The sequence below is a fragment of the Mya arenaria genome, chromosome 4 (assembly GCF_026914265.1).
Source record: "Mya arenaria isolate MELC-2E11 chromosome 4, ASM2691426v1".
Classification (NCBI taxonomy): Eukaryota; Metazoa; Mollusca; class Bivalvia; order Myida; family Myidae; genus Mya; species Mya arenaria.
Window position 1 is genome coordinate 8,459,835 of NC_069125.1, and position 14,791 is coordinate 8,474,625.

The 14,791-nt window shown below is 32.7% G+C and overlaps 2 non-coding genes across 2 annotated transcripts; one reads left to right on the forward strand and one right to left on the reverse strand.

Annotated features, from left to right (window-relative positions):
* Positions 1 to 9,082: 9,082 nt before the first annotated feature.
* Positions 9,083 to 9,191, reverse strand: Trnal-caa (transfer RNA leucine (anticodon CAA)). The gene is made up of 2 exons: positions 9,154 to 9,191; positions 9,083 to 9,128 (listed from the first exon to the last, which is right to left on the reverse strand). It is a non-coding gene; the product is annotated as a tRNA-Leu (tRNA).
* Positions 9,192 to 9,317: 126 nt separating this feature from the next.
* Positions 9,318 to 9,390, forward strand: Trnat-agu (transfer RNA threonine (anticodon AGU)). The gene has a single exon. It is a non-coding gene; the product is annotated as a tRNA-Thr (tRNA).
* Positions 9,391 to 14,791: the final 5,401 nt, after the last annotated feature.

The following is a 14,791-nucleotide window of genomic DNA, read 5'->3' on the forward strand; positions in this document are numbered from 1 at the left end:
GTGTGAGAATTTATACGTATTTCAGACATATCAACGATATAAACGTAAAACAAATGTAGGAATAATGATCCTTTTGATGCAAATGTGTGTTTACATGGTTTACATCTGAGTTACTGCAATCTTCTGCGCTGAAGATATTTTAAATCCAAGACATTGAACATGCTTTGGTAACGGAGAAAATATTAATTTTAATGAGTTATTTCTCGATGACTCTATTCCTTCGAAGAATAACTGGTAACCATAAAAGACAAACGCGGCCTTTCTGCTTTTTAACATTTATTGGTATTGAGAACAGTCTAAGCCTCGTAATTTTGTATTATCCCGAAGAATGACAAACACAATCATCTCGCAAACAAGTTTTCTATGTATGATAATACTGCAATAATTTATACACTACAGAATCAAGCTCCGATTTCAAGAACCTATGGTAATATTAATGTCACAAATATCAACATCCAATGTCAAGTATTTCCGATATGTAAATGTAACTTATACATGTATAAGCTATGCTTTGTCTACTTCATGTTATTATGATTCCAAGTCTTACAGAGACCGAGTCTGGTCGTCTTTAGTTTACACCAACCTATCTTAGGCATTTATACTGTATAGTTTAGGACATTACTCTGATTACTTAGGTGAAGAAATATGAGAACCTTGGAGAACTTTAACTGTTATAAACCAATTCCTTTCAGACAACACTTCGTTTCTCTTGTACGAATGTTTTCTTACATTTCTACATTAAAGCGGCTTTTCGCAAACCACCAATCATTTCCAGCCGTGTATACAGATTTTTGATGAAGATGGTAAGTGATGAGCAAGTTTAGAGAAGAACGCAGGATGTATATGATGTCCGTTTCAAGGCTACAACATTTCACAAACGTAGCTGCACCATTATCGTGCAGAAGATGTTCAATCTAGGAAAAAATGTTTAGTGGTGTTATATATTCTACACTGTTCTAAATATACTAGAAGAGTAGATAAAATGTGCGCAATATAAAATCTGTCAAAAAATATTAAATCGTTCGATGATGACATTAAGTTAACGTTAACTACATTATAAAATCATGTTACTGTGAAACGGAGAAGCACACTTCGTCGAGGCATATGACAGTTCTCAGAATTCAAGTTATGAAAAAATGCTTTTTCTTGGGATATCTCCACACAAGATATTGATTGATGATAAGGTAAGAGTTCAAAACACTCAAAATATGCCGAAACATCTGCTGCAACATGCAACAAAACTGCTAGACGTGTAGCAATAGAAAAACAACTATGTATATTTCTACAGTCATTAATTTGTGTCAATGACATCTTGCGCAAGAGGTAATGCCATTTCTTTATTTTACGTCCTCCTGCTAAACGCAATGATACGACGTTCCAGTCTGCGATTGTCTGGAGAAAAAATAGCACATCTCCAGTTCAAAGTAATGGAGTTGGCGTGTACTCTTGCATTTCATAGCTGTGACCGATGGATTTTCTGACATGTTTTTATGTTTAAGTTGGATGTTTTATATTACTAATTTCATATTTCAACTCACTCTTAAATTTACATGCGTTCAAACTCTTTCCGTCTTAAGATATTTATACGGCTCATATTGCATTAACGACCTGTAATTTGTTGACCAAACTTTTTCGATAAAGAATGGAAACAAGAACACTCAATCAAAACACGTCTTGAAATGAGATCATTTAAATTGTTGGTTTTTGAAATTTGTACTGGACGCATTAATGTACTAGCGGGAAAAAGCAACATAACATGATAAGATATTCATCCTAGAATGATTTCAAGCTGGTTGGTGATTGCATGCTGAGATCCTTATAGTTAAACTTATCAATGCAATTTTAATACGAAAGGGACTTTCCCGTACAATGTGACATTTTTCAGAAGTGTTTTTTGCCTGCAGTTATTCACAAACACGCATGTTCGGGTATGCTAAATTTCTTTTTTGTGCTTGTTTATATCAGTTTTACATGTGCTAGAAAGTAGTTATAAATTCCCCGAAGAAAGCGTTTGAATAAGAAACATGAAACAGACGTAAAAGCTGGACAATATATCATCTGGCCCCAATATCACGAAAATACTTAAGACAAATCTCAACCAAAATCTCAACTCATTTTACCACATAAAAACAAAATATTATTCAAAATCTTGCATGTTTTTATTCTTTTTGAAAGCTTATTGTCTCATAGAATGTGTTTTTGAAAGATTTTGACCATATTTCAAAGAAAACTTATTCTAGAGCAAATAATGTACTTGAGTTATTGTTAAAAGGCAATGAATTGTACTCATGTACATTTTTGGCTGCAGAATATTTTCCTTTGGAAACTTGACAAAAGGTTTTAATCAACATATTCAATGAAAGCATGTGGTTTAAAAAAATATGTAAGAAATTATATTATTTTCAATAAATGTTGATGCTACATGGTAAAATGAGTTTAGATTGAGTTTGAAATTTGACTTAAATATTTTCGTGATATTGGGGCCTGATCTTCTGGTATAAATGATTTGTCTGTAAAGGCTTGATTTTAAATTGTGTAAAAAGTTACAAGATTCAAGAGTTTTTCAAATAGACTAGAATAGCTATTAAAGTGAAGTTATGTTCTCAAACCTTTCTAGAGAAAATCATAAGTGCTTTTTGTAGTTGAAACTTACGAAACGAATGACAAATATTCGAATCAAGTTAAAGAACAACAACAAATCATAGAAAACAAATTGCAAGAGTTTCTTAAACAGCGGTACTATAGGGTGTTCAGGATTATTTCTTAATTCAGAATTGAGAGCTTTACACAATTAGTGTGCACACGTTACTGTGACGTTCAATGTAGGCCTTGCATTTAACCATCCTTTCTAAATTATTGTATCCAAACGAGTTAAACTAATTTAAAATACAAAAAAAGAGTAGGCTAAACTACAAAATTTAAATGTAACCTAATAAGCACACCCCGATTTCTCGTCTATCGATCGAGAGTGTTGGCGAGCTCCTGGAATTCTAGGTTCTTCACAACCGGGGGTTTGAGAACCGCCTTCGGCCGAGAGCCCGATAAACAAGTCAGTCTGTTTCGACCGGGAGTCCATATTACGCTTGGTATCAATATGGGTCACTGGAAGAGCCTTGGGGTTGTGGTTATCTAAGGAGGAACGTACCGGCCCAAGGTGTTGACAAAACAGCTAAAGGTATATAAGTCAAGCAGAAGTTGGATTGCGTTGATGAACAGGCGCTTGGCGGTCGCTCAGGTGTAAGATGGGACTCGACCCTTTTGACCAACTTCGCCTATCTTCTCCCTTTTTGACTTTTGTCAGGTATTCAATCATTATTTCAATTTTGATTTTTGTACAAAACACTCAAATGATGTCTTTAAATTTAATTGTTTTCATGGATTTATCGCTCAAAAAATGTTCGTGTCCTGTTGCATACCCCTATTGCCAAAACGGCGTTCCGAAACAGGCACGGCCCTTCCACCGAAGTATGCCGGAGATCGCCGAGTAACTACGATTATTCGACACACAGATTATTTTGGATTTTGTAAATGTTCAATTTATAATAAATACTAGTAGAATATATTGTATGTATACACATCTATTCTGTCAATGATTTATTTTTCGCTTTGTTGTTTTGAATAGTTTTCTTTCTGATCATACTACACAACTGCATCCGTCCATCTACACCGTTTAGCTTTTCAAGATATTTTTGTTTCATTTAGCTGTATGTTTAAATACATATATGTTGGTGTTTTTTGAAGTGGACCAAATTTAGAAAAGAAAAACAACAACAACTTCTGATGCTATAATCAACGCTGTCAGCGAAGCACTTAGCGAAACTAATTTTCTGTTATTTTCCTCTCAAAGCTTTCAACGCAGATGTTTTGAATTTTAGAATACATCTTCAGGATAAAATGTACAAGAACTTGAAATCCAATTATTTTGTTATAATGAGCTAGATCACAATATATTAAAGAGGTTAAGAGACACTGAGTGTAAAGATACTTGTCCGTGAAGCTGCGAGAACAATTAAAAGTTGCGTTTTTAATTTATATGTCCATTGCGACTTACACGAGGAGGATCACTGATACTTGCATGAATCATATTTTAAACGTGTACATTGTACACATACCAGAATAATGTTGCACACAAAAATAGTTCACACCTACTGACACATGTAAAAGAATCATTTCGCTCCCGTTCTAATAATTTGCATAAAAATAACGAAATTATATACGTTTTGGAAAACAGAATTTTCTGAAATAGTTTGTCTGTGCATCATGTATAAGTTATCTTCCTGTTCCGTCATAGGTAAAAGTTGCAGCTAATGCATGAAAACAATAATAATAATAACGATTTCAGTACGATATTTTCTGGAACAAATGTTTTGGTTAGTTAAGATTCATTGTTGGTAACGTTGGATAAGCGCAGTTTTGTCATCATATCGTTGTTTCAAAACTCATCAGTCTTTCATTTCAACAATCTTTTAATGTCTTAATTTCAATACAATCATGTAACCATCTCAAATAATGCCTGTGAAATACGTAGTTTTGAGTAAGTTTTCATCAAACCTATTGAAACCCTTTAAAGTTTAAATCTTTTTCTGCGAAGGTGAAGCGAACGTAGCTTAAGTTATTAAAAATGGTATCATTGAATAATCTATTAATTTTTTTTTTAAATTTCTATACTATACATTAATATACAACTGGAAGAATATGGAAATAACAACTGCAATTCAAAACATATATACTAAGAATGAAAATATGAACAACCAAAAGATTCGTATTCATACAATTTGATTCTTTATTGTTAGTATTAATGCATTCATAATTAATTGAATTCGTTCCTGTGAGAAGATATATTTTCAGCAGTTTATAACGTTAGGTTCTACAATAGGTGTGTTTCAAATCAGTACATAAACACCATAACTTCCAATCGAACATCCTTTCGTCAAATTCAAAGGTTTCCCGATGAATGCAACTTCTTAGGATGTGTTCAGCTTGCGAACCATCGCGTATGGAGTTTGAAAAGTGTTTATCTTGTAATTGCTTTCTATTGTGTCCGAAGGTCACGAAAAACTTAAATCATCATGTTGGGGTGTTAACTCATAAAATATGGAATGAATTGTTGTAATTAGCTTTAACACATTCAAATACGTTTAAAGTATACGTTTCATTGTGATATGACAACGTATAAGACCTCGTTATTTTGTTTTTATATGATAAACTGTTTTCGGTACCGTCAGATCGGTCTTATAACAGAATGGGTGAGAAATAAATACTTGTTCTTAAGGTTTTAGTAAATGCCGGATGTTGAATTTTGATCAATACTCGAAAGTAATAATTAACTATTGGTGTAAATATAAGTAATGGATTGCGTGATTGATGTTATTTTGGGGATATGAACGCAGTTTGGCTTTTTAAAGTACGCATGAAGTCCAACCAGCCCAACTGCGTTAATACACCGATAAACACATCAATCACGCAATTCAATCATTAAATCAAGTAATGCATTTCTGCATTTTGTCTTGAAACATATAGCACTTGTTTTATGAATTATTTATTCAAACTGTGTATTAACAGAATTGGGTCTACTAAATTATCGCTCCTTAATGTCATTTTCCCCAAGAGTGTTTTTCTTTGTCCTTGGTAAGTCCATTTCATAGTTGTTTAAGTATTAGCGAAACACCCAACGTAAATAATTATGTGCCACTTGTCCTGAAAGTTGTATTCCAATTTTAACGTCGCCAATATCAATGAAATATGTTTTTAAAAGTTCACATCGACATCAAAAATTAGTACATGATGCTAGCAGCTTGCTTCCATTTACATAAAACCTTTTCGTTTGCACAACAGTAGAGTTTAGTCTGCATCCTATTAATATTTCTGTGATTTCAAAGATATATAATGTTCAACAATAATGAAACAAGTTATTACACCATTATATTGATAACTCTCGTTGGCAATAAATTATGCGAACATGTGGTCTAGAAATGTGAGGGAAACGGGAAAACCCGGAGGAAACCTATTTATCCTTCTTCGAAAGTGCTCCTAGGTTAGGTCGGGAACCAAATCGGGGACGCCTTGGTGAAAAGCGAGTGCGCTTACCACTTCGCTAGGAAGACAAATCTAAACTTTTAAGATGTATTGCCCATGTTATAACAGAATAGCTTAGTAAGTGTATAGACATATTGATTGTACAATAAAAGACAAATATTTCCCTTCGAAAAAGAAAAGAAATAATCCGATGGAAGTACATCTTGTACGAGAAAAGAAACACTAATTCACCGTAACTGTTTACCAATGTAGTACTTTTATAGGTAGTGTTGGTATTCGATACGTTTTGGTATGTGGAATGGTGGTATCAGTAAAAAGTAAACGGACAGGAGATAGTTTTAGGTCTGTTGCTTTATGTAGATGGTATGGCACTTTTCCCATCTTAATAAGTTGAAAATAAATAACATCAATATATATATTATTTTTTCCACATATCTTCAACATATATCAGTTGCGTTTTGTCCTGTGAATATTCGTTTGTAATATAACGTCCATCGCTGTCTGTCAAATCACTTTGCAAAATAGTTTGTATATTATCTCCACTAAAAGCCTCTTCACGGTAAAGTTTACATTGTGGTACCTAACAATTCTTAATAAACATACCAATTATTTATATATATATATATATATATACATAGAATGTTTCTTGTCTGTGAATTTGTGTTCTATGTCTTTGGCGTTTCCCATTGCCACTAAACCGGGTTTATGTTTAAACTTGTTGCTACTGAGCATGTTTCTGTAGCTTTTTGAATATATATTGAAATCCAACCAACCCTTTGTATTTGAATCGATCCACTAAAAGACATCATTTTTTGAAGAATGTGTGTAAATTTAACAATATTGAAAAAGTTGATAAAAGGAAGTTAAATGTTCATAACTTTGAGTCTATTAAGTCTTCTAAATATTTATTGCTTCAATTGGGTTACAGTTAGAGTGGTGATAACATGAAACAACAGAAGATAACAGAATAGAAACGAAGTATATATCCAGAACATGAATTGACTTATACATAGTGTCTCGTATTATAAACACACTCTATAATATACACATATCTGCACATCAAAATTCATTCATTTCATGTCATGTGTAAGAGAAAAGAAAGTTAAATTCTAATAATTTTGAGTCTATTAAGTATTCTAAATATAAATTGCTTCAATTGTGTTATAATGATCTTAAGTTGAATGAAACAATGAAAATAAATGGACATAATAATCTAATAATAGTATGTTTTTTTTTCTTAAACAAGAAGAAGTGAATTTTGACTTTAATATTAAAAGGATCATTTTTGGATAAGGTGAATTACTAACTAACTTAATAATGTCCACAATAAAATAAAAAAAATAAAAAAATACAAAGAACGGCCCTGTAAACAAGACTTCAAACACAAACCCCATTTAGATGCACAAGTAAATGACTAAAATGGCAGTAAACAAGATACACAAACGTACAAACATAACACACATGACAAACATACATACCAGAATGCCCTATCAATATATGATTGAATAATCTATTTTGAACGGTCGGTGAAACACAATTTCAATGGAACACGAGTAAACTATGGGTTTAAACTAGTTGATATGCATATAACCTCTCACGTGTCCCAACAGTTACTATTTTATAAAAACAATCAAAATACAAGCCTTATTGAAAAAAATCAGAAAAAAAACAACCTTATTTACTAAGTAAGTATTTTCAAGTACCCACCGACCGGATACAAACACCATCTGCATAGGAATGAATCAAGCCGAATTAAGAGCGTGAACTTTTAAAATGTTGGATGCCGTCATTGAATGAAACAAAACTAGCATATAAAAAGCTGTCGAATATTCTTCGCTTTGTCAAAATGAAATTTATTGAAACAATTATCTTAAGTTATATATTAACAGTCTTTTGAATTTTGCTGAGAATCGCTTTTTTAGCAAAATGATTGCGTGTATCCCCAACCCAGTAAAACAGGCGGATTCCTCGTGTCATGTAATTAAATCGCAAGGCAAATACACCATTTTAGCTAATAATGTAAGAGAGGAGAACAGGCTGTAACTACTTTCTAGAATTTGTTATAAGATGAGGCGTCGCCATGTCGATGTGTTATGTATAAGTCGGGTATGAACAAAGCACCTTAAGTAACAGTGAAAAATTGCCATTTTCTAAGTTGAATTTAAAGGAAACTATTAATGTATTTCCACAAAAATGATAACATTGCAACGAAAATGGTGCGAAATAAACGCATAAATATACATTTGTCGACAAAAAACTTGTTTCACCTTTTTTATTGAGATATTTGTTGTCAAAAATGGGAAAATTTTCACTAAGATGCCTTGTTAAAATGACCCAAGATGTATAATTCAAAACAATCTTATACTTTTCCGTAGTATAGTAAAACATTATGTGATGTTTGACGATGATCATGGACAGCAACAAATCAAAGGACAAAAACATCCAACAGTTCATTTTAATAGTATTCAAGCACACATTATTTCCATACCTGAATAAGATAAGCCGCTTCGGTATCTTTATCACAATTAAACAGCTCATTGTATTCCTCTTTCATATTGAAATTGCTAGGCTATTTAACATCAAAAACCATTGATTATGAGTTTGCGTCCATGGATACCCAGTGAAAAATGTGCATGCTATTTTTGAAGGTTTTATCATCCTATCATCTTAAACATATGTATTGTCATAACGTTACCTGAATTATGTTTACTTAGTTTAATTCATATCATCAACCAGATTTGGATGAACTGGATTTGCCCCATGTTCACTAGCGGATCCAATGGAAGGGGGCGCATCCGGCGCCCCAATTCCCTTTAATCGTCCAAGTCGACTTTTTTATATTTCATTTAAGGGGTAAAAGTAATCAAATATGCCCAGAATGCACCATTTCGGACAAGAATTTGTTGAAATTTCTCGCAACAACGTTCCTTATATTATATCCCTACCATTATGTCATTCGTAGTAGAAAACACAATCGCCTATGACCGAAACAACAAATAATTTAAATATAAAACAACCTGCCAATATTACGCCGACGAAAAAGATGTGTCAGAAGTGGGATTCGAACCCACGCCCACATACGTGGACCAGAACACTCGATATGAAGGTGAGATAGCCCTTGAGTCTGGCGCCTTAGACCACTCGGCCATCCTGACAACTAAAGATATTACTAAATATCCGCGAAGCTTACATAATCTTTATAATTCATATATTATCCAGATAACTTGTAAATCTACGTAACGGATAAAAACGATAAATAAAGTGACATATTTAAAGAACATGGCTCCATAGCTCAGTGGCTAGAGCGCCTGTCTAGTAAACAGGAGGTCGTGGGTTCGATCCCCACTGGAGCCTTTTAAAAAATGAAGTGTTGGTACGATGTTTGATACACTTTACTTTTATGGACAATGTCTTCCCCTATTAGCACCATTTCGTACAAGAAGTTGTTAAAATTTTCTTTGGGGGACTTACACCCCATCCAAACACTTTAATCAAAATAAATTTCGGTATTTGGGGGAGGGGCGCAAGTCAAAAGGTTATGCCAAAAAGAAAAGCCCCCCTCAAACATCGAACGATAGCAGGTCCGTCCTCGTGCGAGCCACTGTTTGCCCACATCTACCAAGTGAAAACGCTCCTCTAAATTGTACATGGTATTTTTTGTCGACTCGTACACAGTCACATGTTGTTAAAATCTTTGCATATATTTTTCCGTACATTGGCTACGTGTACATACAAACACTTATATTATTTTTTTATTTATTATTATTATAATTATTATTATTATTACTATTATTATTGTTTTTATTATTATTTGCAGTGCCAGAAGATGTGTTCATTATGTAGGACTTATACATTGTACTGTTTGTTTGGTGCATGACTTAACCTGTATCTTACATGCTTACACTGCCTCACAGTACTTTCCTACGACAAGGCCCAGGTAAATACCACTTAAAACCGGCCGCAGGAACCTAATTACAATTTCCCCCAAAATATGTCTAGTTGTACCATGCAACATTGTACGATTATTAATATAACTTGTGGCTATAGATCTACGGATAAATTGTTATAACTTTTGTCGTCGGGATCTTTTCTCATAACCTCATACTTATGTCAAATACGAACACCTTATACTTCCTCCTACCTGCCATTTCTATTCCTTCTCCCTTTTTCACTTTTTCTCAGGCCACTGATTGGCCCATTTTCGGGGTCTTATTGGTTACCGTACGTTAATGGTATTATATGAGTATTGGTATAGTTACATACAGGATACGAGTAAGCCTGCTTTATATACTACTACAATCATTTAAAGGACTCCAAAATATCAACACATTTGAATTTCTCACATGGTTAGCTATCATTCTTCTATGTGTGCGGTGATATCCATCCTAATTCAGGCCCTGTCAATTTAGGCAACTCAGAAGTTATAGCAACTCTCTACAGTCATTTGTTTCTACTTCACTATAACGTTCAGAGATTTAAGAAAGGACATTCTGTCTACAGAATTGAACGCTTATGATGTTATCTCGTTCACTGAAACGTGGCTGAATGAAAGGATCGGTCTGACAATCATGGAGGCATCCTTGTAAACGTTACTCACAGCATACCAGCAATACGAAAACTGTTAGAAAGTAAATATAAATTCCCTCAAAAAAGCATTGGAATAAGAAACATTAAACAGACGTGAAAGTTAGACATTACAGCGTGCAAAACATGTCATCTGACTTTCTAAAAAAAAACACATTTATCTGTAGTGGCATAATAATAAATTGTGTAAAACATACAAGAGTTCAAAAGAGGTTCCGTTAGACTAGAATAGTTATAAAAGTAAATTAATGTTCTCAAACCTTTCTTGAGAAAATGATAAGTGCTTTTTGTAGTTGAAACGAATGACAAATATTTAAATCAATTTAAAAACAACAACAAATAATAAAACCATCGTTAGAGTTTCTTAAACAGGGAAACTGAAGTTCAGGATCGATCTGGAAATCAGGATGGAGAGCTTTAAATATTAATTGTGCACACATAACTGTGAGATTAAATGTAGACCACATACTTTCTAAATTATTGTATCGAACACATCATGTAGAAAAATAATTGTGTTTGATATATGTAATTCTCAACACGAATTAAACTAATTTAAAATTGAAAAAAGTAAGATAAACTACAGAATTTAAATGTAACTTAATAAGCACAGCTAGATTTATCGACCCTTTTGACCACCTTCGCCTATTTTCAAACTTTTGAATTCATTCACTCATTCATTTTGTTTGTACAAAATACCCAAATTTTACGATTGTTCGACACACAGATTATTTCAGATTTTGTAAATTTTCAATTTATATCAAATACCAGTAGTATATCTTGTTTTTATCTACACATCTATTCTGTCAATGATTTTCTTTTCGCAGTGTTGTTTTGAATTGTTATCTATCTGAACATACTACAAAACTGCATCAGTCCGTCTACGCCGTTTAGCTTTTCAAGATATTTTTTGTTATATTAAGCTGTATGTTTAAATATATATATATATATATATATATATATATATATATATATATATATATATATATATATATATATATATTGTTTTATTTTGGAGTGGTCCTAATTTAGAAAAGAAAAATACCCAACTACTTTTGATACTATATTCAACGCTGTCAGCGTTTTAAATTTGAATGTCCATTGCGACTTATTTGGGGAGGATCACTGATACTTGCATAAATTATATTTTAAACGTGTACATTGTACACATACCTGAATAGTGTTGCACACAAAAAATAGACCAAACCTACTGACATATGTAAAAGAATAATTTCGCTACCGTTCTAAAAATTTGCAAAAAATTAACGAAATTACATACGTTCTGGAAAACAGAACTTTCTGAAATAGTTTGTCTGTGTACATGCTTAACATATTTAATTTATCTTCCTGTTCCGTCTTGGGTAAAAGCTGCAGCTAATGAATGAAAACAATAATTATAATGATTTCAGGACGATATTTCCTGAGACAAATGTCGTTGTTTCAACACTCATCAATCTTACATTTCAACAATCTTTTAATGATTGTTGTCTTAATTTCAATACAAGCATGTAGCCATCTCAAATAATGCCTGTGAAATACGAGCAATATTTGAGTAAGTTTTCATCAAACTTATTGAAACCCTTTGAAGTTCAATTCATTTCTGCGAAGGTGAAGCGAACGAAGCTTAAGTTATTAAAAATGGCATCATTTAATAATCTATTAAAAAGATAATGTTTTAATTTCTATGCAATACATTATTATATAAATGGAAGAATATGGAAAAAATGAAATGCAATTCAAAAAGTATATGTAAACAATTAAAATATGAATAAGTGTTTTTATTCATATATTTTGATTCATTATTGATAGTATTAATGTATTCATATTTAATTTAATTCGTTCCTGTGTGAATATATATTTTCAGCAGTTTATAATGTTCTACAATAGGTTTGTTTCAAATCAGTATATTAACACCATGTGTTCGGATCGCGAATCATCGCGTATGGAAGTTTACAATTGTTTATCTTGTAATTGTTTGTATTGTGTCCGCAGGTCACGAAAAACTTTAATCATCATGTCGGAGTGTTAATTTATAAAATGTTGAATGAATTGTTGTTATGAGCGTTTCAATTGTACGTCCACATGTGATATAATAACGTATAAACTATAAAGTGATTACACTTTTCCCGCGTTATTGTGTTGTGATATGATAAACTGTTTTCGGTAACGGTCAGGTCGTTCTTATAACAGAATGGGTGAGAAATAAATACTTGTTCTTAAGGTTTTCGTAAATGCCGGATGATGAATTTTAGCAATACTCGAAAGAATAATCAATCACTGGTGTAAATATAAGTAATAAATTGCGCGATTGATGTTATTTTCGGGGATATAAACGCACTTTGGCTAGTTAAAATACGCGTGAAGTCCAACCAGCCCAACTGCGTTCATACACCGTTAATCGCATTAATCAAGAAATTCAATCCTTAAATCGAGAAATTCATTCCAGCTTTTCCCCTGGAACTTTCAGCACTTGCATTATGAATTATTTATTCAAAATGGGTATAAACGTATTAACAAAAGAAACATAATCGGGTCTACTAAACTATCGGTCCTTAATGTCGTTTTCCCCAAGAGTGTTTTTCTTTGTCCTTGGTCAGTCCATTTTCATAGCTGTTATTGTGTTAGCAAAAAACTCAACGTAAATGATTGTTGCCACTTGTCCTGATATTTGTATTCCAATTTAGGTCATTTTTAACATCTCCAATATCAATGATTTAAAAATAATAATCACATCAACATCAAACATTAGTATATGGAACTAGCAGCATGCTTCCATTTACATAAAACCTTTTCGTTTGCACAACATCGGAGTTTAGTAAACTGCATCATGCAAGTATTTATGTGCTTTCAAAGATTTATATTTTACAAAGATTATAAAACAAGTTTTACAGCATTATAAAGATAACTCTCGATAACTCTCGTTGGCAATAAATTATGCGAACATGTGGTCTAGTAATGTGAGGAAAACGGGAAAACCCGGAGGAAATCTATTTATCCTTCTTCGAAAGTCCTCTTAGGTTAGGTCGGGAACCTAATCGCGGATGCCTTGGTAAAAAGCGAGTGTGCTAACCACTTCGCTAGGAAGACGAATCTAAACTGTTAAGATGTATTGCCCATGTTACAACAGAATAGCTTAGTTAGTGTATCGACATAGTGATTGTACAATAAAAGACAAATAGTTCCCTTCGGAGAATAAAAGAAATCATCTGACATAAGTAGATAGATCTTTTGTAAGACATTACGGATCTCATTATAAACCATCATTTCTTTCTGGAATGACAACATGTATAGCGCTGATGAATTGAGGATCTGACGTTAGGTGATGTAACAGTTTCTAGGATTAAAGAGAATCTATATCACCAGTAGTAGAATGGATGACTCTAGAAGTAAGATAAGATAAGATAAGATAATCTTTATTTAAAGTCGGTTATGATAAACATAAACAACACTAGCTGATAGCTATTTTCCGACTATTATCCAATAACAGACAAACAAAAAACCTGAAAATATATTTAAGATCATAATATCACATGTTAAAATGATAATACATAGGTTACAATAAGATTATAGGCTTCATTATAAAAATTACCAGATACATCAAAAGTTACAAGATAAAAATATTTATGAGAAGTGAGAATCAATACGTCTTTCAGACAGATGAACGATACAAACTTTAAACAGATAAAGGAATAACCATTGTTTTGATTTAAATGTATGTTTGCATGCTGAATATTTGTGTCTGAACTTCATTCGAGACTATTTCATGCTGCTGCGCAATAGATGTTTCATTAATGACTTTGCCAAATTGAATATGGTCTCTCTTGCAGCATTCGAAATACTGCTCGGATGAATGCAAATGCATTAAAGTGAACACCAAGTCGTCATTGATTTATGACAGTTTACCAAACAGCGATGATTCCCAAGGCACCGCATATCGCATCATAAAAGTTGTTAAGCATTTTTCGGAAGCCCCATGTTTTGTAACATTTATTCATCTGGAGCAAAGTCAAATTCCGTCATTCTCTAATATCCCAAAACAAACCTCATCCTGCAAACTAATTTCTCTAGGTATGGTAATATTAATGTTATATGCACTACGGTCTACTAGAACATAATGGTTTTCTTATAGTGTCACAAAGATCAATGCCAAAATGAAAATCTTTTGCAAGAATTA